This window comes from Amia ocellicauda, chromosome 2 (assembly GCF_036373705.1).
Source record: "Amia ocellicauda isolate fAmiCal2 chromosome 2, fAmiCal2.hap1, whole genome shotgun sequence".
NCBI classification, from domain to species: Eukaryota; Metazoa; Chordata; class Actinopteri; order Amiiformes; family Amiidae; genus Amia; species Amia ocellicauda.
This window is the reverse complement of record NC_089851.1, coordinates 26,233,792-26,240,985: the sequence shown is the minus strand read 5'-3', so window position 1 is coordinate 26,240,985 and position 7,194 is coordinate 26,233,792.

Sequence of the window (7,194 nt, the reverse complement as noted above, 5' to 3'; positions counted from 1 at the left end):
AGAGTCTTGTGTGCACATGGTTTGTCGTAAAGGTCTGTGAATGAATGTGACAGAGAGGTTTTTCCACAGCTGTTTGACAGGATGCGCTTAATGTAATGCAATAAACAAAAACAATGTATATGTACTGTCTGCTGTTTTAATAAAATTACAATCCAGTGCTGTTTCACTGCCCTCAAAGTTTATATCAGTCGTGTTCTGTTTAAAATATATGTAGTGGAAAGCAAACTGTACTATTAGTATTAATTACCTGCTGTGCTTATCTTGATCTATTTATTTATTTACTTGCTTATATTCAACTTTTTATTAGGTCATGCTGCATGAGAAGATGTTACATGTGGCTTTCTTTTCTTTGCACTGTGTTATCATATATTTTAACAATTTATCTACATACGTTTCTGCAAATGTGAAAAAAATGGAAAACAATAAACTTGTTCAATCAGTTATATTGAATTGCCAAAAATAGCTAGCTGTTTGAATATCTTTATAAGAGATTGTGAAACTAATACTGTATTATGAGTAATTTAAGTGTTGTAACAGTATATTCCTTACAAAACAACACTGGATTATATTTTATTTTATTTTATATTTTGGACTATTAACAACATTGAAACATATCTGCAGGTCATTTTGTGCCATTGAGATAAACAGTTTATGCATTGTGAGTTTAGAGAAACAAGTACAGGTCCTTTAATTGTTGTGTCCTTGAAAATATGTCTTTCTGTAGCGCTTGAGGAGAAACTTGATTTGCATTGAAGAATGGGGATCACCAGTACCCCATCCAAAAAAAGGATTTCTGTACCAATGTTCAACATCTATAGGAGAAGTAGTGCTGCCAAGAATTCCTTGGCTCCTCCCTTTACTGGAAAACATGATTACTAAATCTGTTTTGGCAATAACATAACCAGTGAAATGTGTGTCCACAGCTGTGTCTGTTGAGGCTTCATGTCTAATTATTCATGACAAATGTAAAATTAGCATTACGATGTTTGACAAATTCTCTCCAGTACTGCACTGACAGCACATGCTATTTTGAAGACAGTTTTACTATTGAAAAACGATTATCTAAATAGGAAATAGGAAAAAATGAGAGTGTGATAAATAAGTTCCCAGGCTAACTGTGGAAAGACATTAGGAAAGTGGATGAGTGTACAGCACCCCAACACACACACACACACACACACACACACACACACACACACACACAGCTTCTTTCCCAAGCAATGCCTTAAGAATGTGTTTTGCTGAAGCTCCTGATATCTCCACATGAATGAACATTTGGCCAGCTGTATCACACTGCTGCCAGTCACAATCTGCTTCACCGAGAATTTCAGCAGGTGTTTCCAAATCTCACATTCTGGAAAGTGAATGTGTTTGACAGGTTTTCCTGAGCCTTGGATGTATTATTTTTTCCTTTTTGATTGCTGCATCTGTGTAAATATGTTATCAATGAATATAGTAATATGAAGACAGAGGATATATAGTAAGTGCCAGAATAAGGAGGAAGGTTTAGTTTAAGGAACAAAACATGCCAGATACTGTGTTGTGTAGATAACAATCACAGTGGGACCTTCCATTGTAAACTACACTTTAAAGTATCTGAAGATACATTGTCTGCATGTGACAGTACTTTTAGCATGATATATAATTTAATATATATAAATATATATTAGTATGCAAGTTAATATCAGTGACAGTTTGCAATCATAACAGTAGTAGTACTGTATAATTTAGGTTAGAAGTAGTATGCATCAACAACAGCATATCAAATTAAGTAGGTTAGTAGCTATAATAACCGGAATGTTCATGATAGTTAGTCAGTTTCTGTAAGTATTTGTATTATTATTATTATTATTATTATTATTGATCATACAATCGAAATAGCCCCAAGAATTAAACAATTAACTTAATCAATTTAACACTTCTCTCCAGACTCTGAAATGTTCTGTGGGTTCAATGTTTTGAGTCATCAACAAATTGTAAGGTATCGGCTATAAGAATACAATATGTAAGTTTTAGATAAACCAGCCTGAGTAAATAATGACATTAATTAAGTAATTGGGTTCAACACTGTATCCTAACTATAGTGCAGTCTAATGTCCTCACATTGCAGAGTAACTATAGCGCAGTCTAATGATCTCACACTGTTGAGTACCTATAGTGCAGTCTAATGACGTCACACTGTATCCTAACTATAGTGCAGTTTAATGATCTCACACTGTACAGTAACTATAGTGCAGTCTAATGATCTCACACTTTTGAGTAAATATAGTGCAGTCTAATGGCCTCACACTGCAGAGTAACTATAGCGCAGTCTAATGATCTCACTCTGTTGAGTAACTATAGTGCAGTCTAATGATTTCACAATACATCAACACTGTAAAGTAAATATAGTGCAGTCTTATGACCTCACACTGTTGAGTAACTATAGTGCAGTCTAATGACGTCACACTGTATCCTAACTATAGTGCAGTCTAATGGCCTCACACTGCAGAGTAACTATAGTGCAGTCTAATGACCTCACACTGTACAGTAACTATAGTGCAGTCTAATGATCTCACACTTTTGAGTAACTATAGTGCAGTCTAATGGCCTCACACTGCAGAGTAACTATAGTGCAGTCTAAAGACCTCACACTGTACAGTAACTATAGTGCAGTCTAATGATCTCACACTTTTGAGTAACTATAGTGCAGTCTAATGGCCTCACACTGCAGAGTAACTATAGTGCAGTCTAATGACCTCACACTGTACAGTAACTATAGTGCAGTCTAATGACCTCACACTTTTGAGTAACTATAGTGCAGTCTAATGACCTCACACTGTTGAGTAACTATAGTGCAGTTTAATGACCTCACACTCTATAGTACAGTTAGTGCAGTCTAATGATCTCACACTGTTGAGTACCTATAGTGCAGTCTAATGACGTCACACTGTATCCTAACTATAGTGCAGTTTAATGATCTTACACTGTACAGTAACTATAGTGCAGTCTAATGACCTCACACTTTTGAGTAAATATAGTGCAGTCTAATGGCCTCACACTGCAGAGTAACTATAGCGCAGTCTAATGATCTCACACTGTTGAGTAACTATAGTGCAGTTTAATGATTTCACAATACATCAGCACTGTAAAGTAAATATAGTGCAGTCTAATGACCTCACACTCTACAGTACAGTTAGTGCAGTCTAATGATCTCACATTGTAGAGTAACTATAGTGCAGTCTAATGACCTCACATTGTAGAGTAACTATAGTGCAGTCTAATGATCAAACATTGTAGAGCAGGGGTTTTCATGCCGGTCCTGGAGTACCCCTGCCCTGCTGGTTTTTGTTCCAACCTAGGTCTTAATTACTTAATTGAATGGTATATTGCTTTGTTAGGGCAATTAAGGATTCAACTATGCAATTTAGAACTCAGTTGGAACAAAAACCAGCAGGGCAGGGGTACTCCAGGACTGGTTTGAAAATCCCTGTTGTATAGTAACTATAATGCAGTTTAATGATCTCACACTGTAGGTGATGCTATCATATGATTTTGGTATTGGTATTTTAAAACTGTTAGGACCCATTGTGTTTTGTGGTGTACTGTGGTAAAAATACAGTAATACAATGTGTGGTGTATCATGGCAAACATGTGGTAAAGCATAGTTTACCATGGTACAATTTTAAAGTGTAGTGTACCATGATTCTTTAAGAATTGCTACTTTAATGAATGACACAAACTCAGCATACAAACACAGACAAATATAGCAGAACTCCTTGTTTTAACCAACTCCCTTTTCTGACCAAAGCACAGCCTTTTATACCTGGAGACTAGAGCTTGAATAAATACCACCTAGCTGGAAACACAGGTAAGTAAGAAATAATTACTAACTTTTACAATATAAAAAAATGGAAGAGAACAATAATTCTATAAGCATTCAAAAATGTAACACATACTTGCAAGAAACACACACACACATAAATGGCACAATATAGAAGAAAAAATATGAGAAAAGACACCCCTTAAGGAGAGAATGGAGCATTCCAGCCAATTGGAAGACTTTACACAAGTAGGTGCACAGGCTCAGTGCAACAGCTGAGGCCTGAGAATAAACCATCGAAAAAATAAAGTGAGAACACTACAGCTCAGTTGGTTAGATGAGTGGTGAAACAATCGTTGAGGGAAAGGCATTGTAGTATGTCTCTCAGAACGAAACAAACACGGATTTCATATTTAACATCATGCCTCTCGATGCCTATTGATACGTTTTTAATTGAATAGGCTTATTTTCAGAATGAGAGAAATTACAAAGAAAGTAATGCCTTATTGTATACTGAGAGAAAACAGCTGAAAATGAAATGTCTAGGTCCCACAATGGAGGAAGTACTGTTAGCCATTATGGCAGTGGTGATGAAGTAGTGGTCAACTCATCACAACACTTAACCTTTTTTGTTTTTTAACCACAGTACACCACTCTACACTTTTTACCATGATAAACCAGACTATATTTAACAGGTTTAAACCACACAACACCACACTGCATCTTACAAAATGACCATGGTACGTCATAACTACAAGTCTGATTGTATTACTACACACAAGCCCAAAACCATCATTTCTTATGAAGTAATATTATTATTATTATTATTATTATTATTATTATTATTATTATTATTATTATTATTATTAATAATAATAATAATAATAATAATAATAATAATACTAATAATAATACTAATAATAAGTATTGGTATAAGTATTACTGTTATATAGTATAAGGGGAAATCAAATAATATGCAGTTTTAGGAGTGCAATGAAAAATCATGATGCAGCACAGCAATGCAGAGAGAATAAACATTATTTGCAGGGAGATGTAGGATCCTCTTTCTCACATTAGACAGTTATTTGATCTGTTTGCTAGAAACTATTTAAAATTGCTGGAATGACAATGTCTTGATTGCCACATTTAATATCTTCCTTTCTTCTGTCTTGACCAGCAGCTCTTCCGCAGAGCATTTCCCTGTTTAGATTTTTTTTTATTATTATTGGTAGCAGCTGTATACAGGTTAGTCTAATTTGTAAGCAATTTGTTATCTGGGGGAAGAGAATGCTTACTGTGCAGAAACATGACACATTAATAGGGAAAAAATGCAATCTATAGCAAAAGCTGTTTATGTATGTGTGTGAATATGTTATTTTATCATTCTCTCTCTATACACTCTCTAGATTGAATGTGTAAATACACAATCATTGCATGTTTTATAGAAGTATAACCAGTAACAATCACAAGGCACTGAGAGAAACATGTATAGGGGGTATACATATTTAATATTTGTTCAAGATGGTGTGAAGACAGATTTGTATGGATTCTCTGTTAATATTAAAATATTTAACTAATTCACTGGTTTAGGCAATACTTTTGTTAAAATCAGATGTTTCTAAATATGAGTTAAAGTGCCTTGAGAATGCAGAGAATAGTTGTGTTCTTGAAAGACATGCAATCACCACACAGTACAGACCGCAAACAGTAAGTAAACTCTCCATAAATTGTTTCAGTTCCTAGTTTGCCTTATGTTTGTCTATCATTACTCATCGTATATGTATTTGTTTATTATTTTCTGATGGACTGTTCAAAATTATTTTAAGTGTTAAACTTCTGAAATGATTTCCAGCACTTTCTAAACCCTTTTATGTGCCTAGATTGAGACAGCAGGTGGTAAAATTAGTGTACTAGCAGGATTCCAATCTCTGCCATCCATTGCAGTCAAGCGGAAGGATACAAAAGGACATTACACCACATGTAGTGTACATATATTGAATGTAAACTGCACATATTACACCACGTACTCTGAACTCTCAGAAAAGCTTTTAAGAGTATTTATAAAAAATTACTTTTCACACCACCGTCTATACTTGCTGCTGCTTATCAAACAAGATTCTAAACCAAAGTCTGAACTTTCACAATTCTGTGTGATTTTTGCAAGTGCCCAGATGTTACCTCGAATATGGCCAAATTGTAAATCAGTCAACCACAAGTACAAGGGGTTTTAAGTCCATCCAGAAATGAACAAAACATGTCCTATTTTGTTTCCTCTTCAGATGTCCCTATGACTTTTACTGACAGTTATTTCTCTACAAAATGTATTATATTATTTCAAATGGTTCTCATTTATTGTACACACATGAATGATTAAAGTGCAATTTAGTTGTCAGATCTTCAAATTAACTCAAGGTGGACTTGGACTAATTCCTTTTAGTTTCCACTGTATCTCATAAGCAAGACTTCAGAAGAAGAGTAAAATGTAATTTTGAATGCCTTTTTTATCCACTGATTATCATGAGTTGCTGAAGAGAATTCCATTTAGTGAGCAATTCAAGGTTATTAAAGGCCACAACTTATGTGCTGAACTTTTGGGCTATCATTTTAATGTTCTTTCATTGTAATTTCAAGAAGGGATTTGTCTTGTGGAGTTTCAAATATATTTTTGACTGCATTTTAAATGCAAGAAAGATCATTATAGGTGGGTTAGATCATATTGTTTCTCATGCATTCTTTGGATTTTGTATTTAATATAACAACTAAATCATGTTTTTGTTTTTGTAATTGTGTACAGCAGTCCATGATAAATGTTCAGCTGATGATGTATAAGATTACATTCTGATGTATCTGAAAAAAATATTTGTACATGATTAAAAGCCTGACAGGTAAATCAAATAAACTTTCATACTTGTTTTCAAAGAGCTGCTTTTCTTTTTCTTTTTGTGAGTTGTTATTTTTTTTCATCTATCCAACATGTGAACTTAATAATATACTATTTTCTTCTGAACCTTCTAAACACTGATAGTGTCACTGTGTTGGGTTAAGTCTTAGGAAGATTAAATATAATCAGGAAAATGCAAGGGTTACATATTTAACACCCTTTGTAGCTGAAAGAGCCTATCCAATATCAGATTTGTACGGTGGCCCTGAAGTGCAACAGCTGAAAAAATAAAGCAGCGGTGGCGACATTTTCAGAATCAATTACGGAAAGGCAGTGTACATCGTAAAATATATTTGACTTATGCCATTGGACAGCAAGCAAGTGACATCGGCCGAGCCTACGTCTCCAGAAGAGTCAACAGAATTTGAGAAAGGGGTGCAAACTGCAGCGTGCCCGAAGCCTAAACACAAGTGGATGTGAGACTGATTCCTTTTGAACCTCATACTGTAAG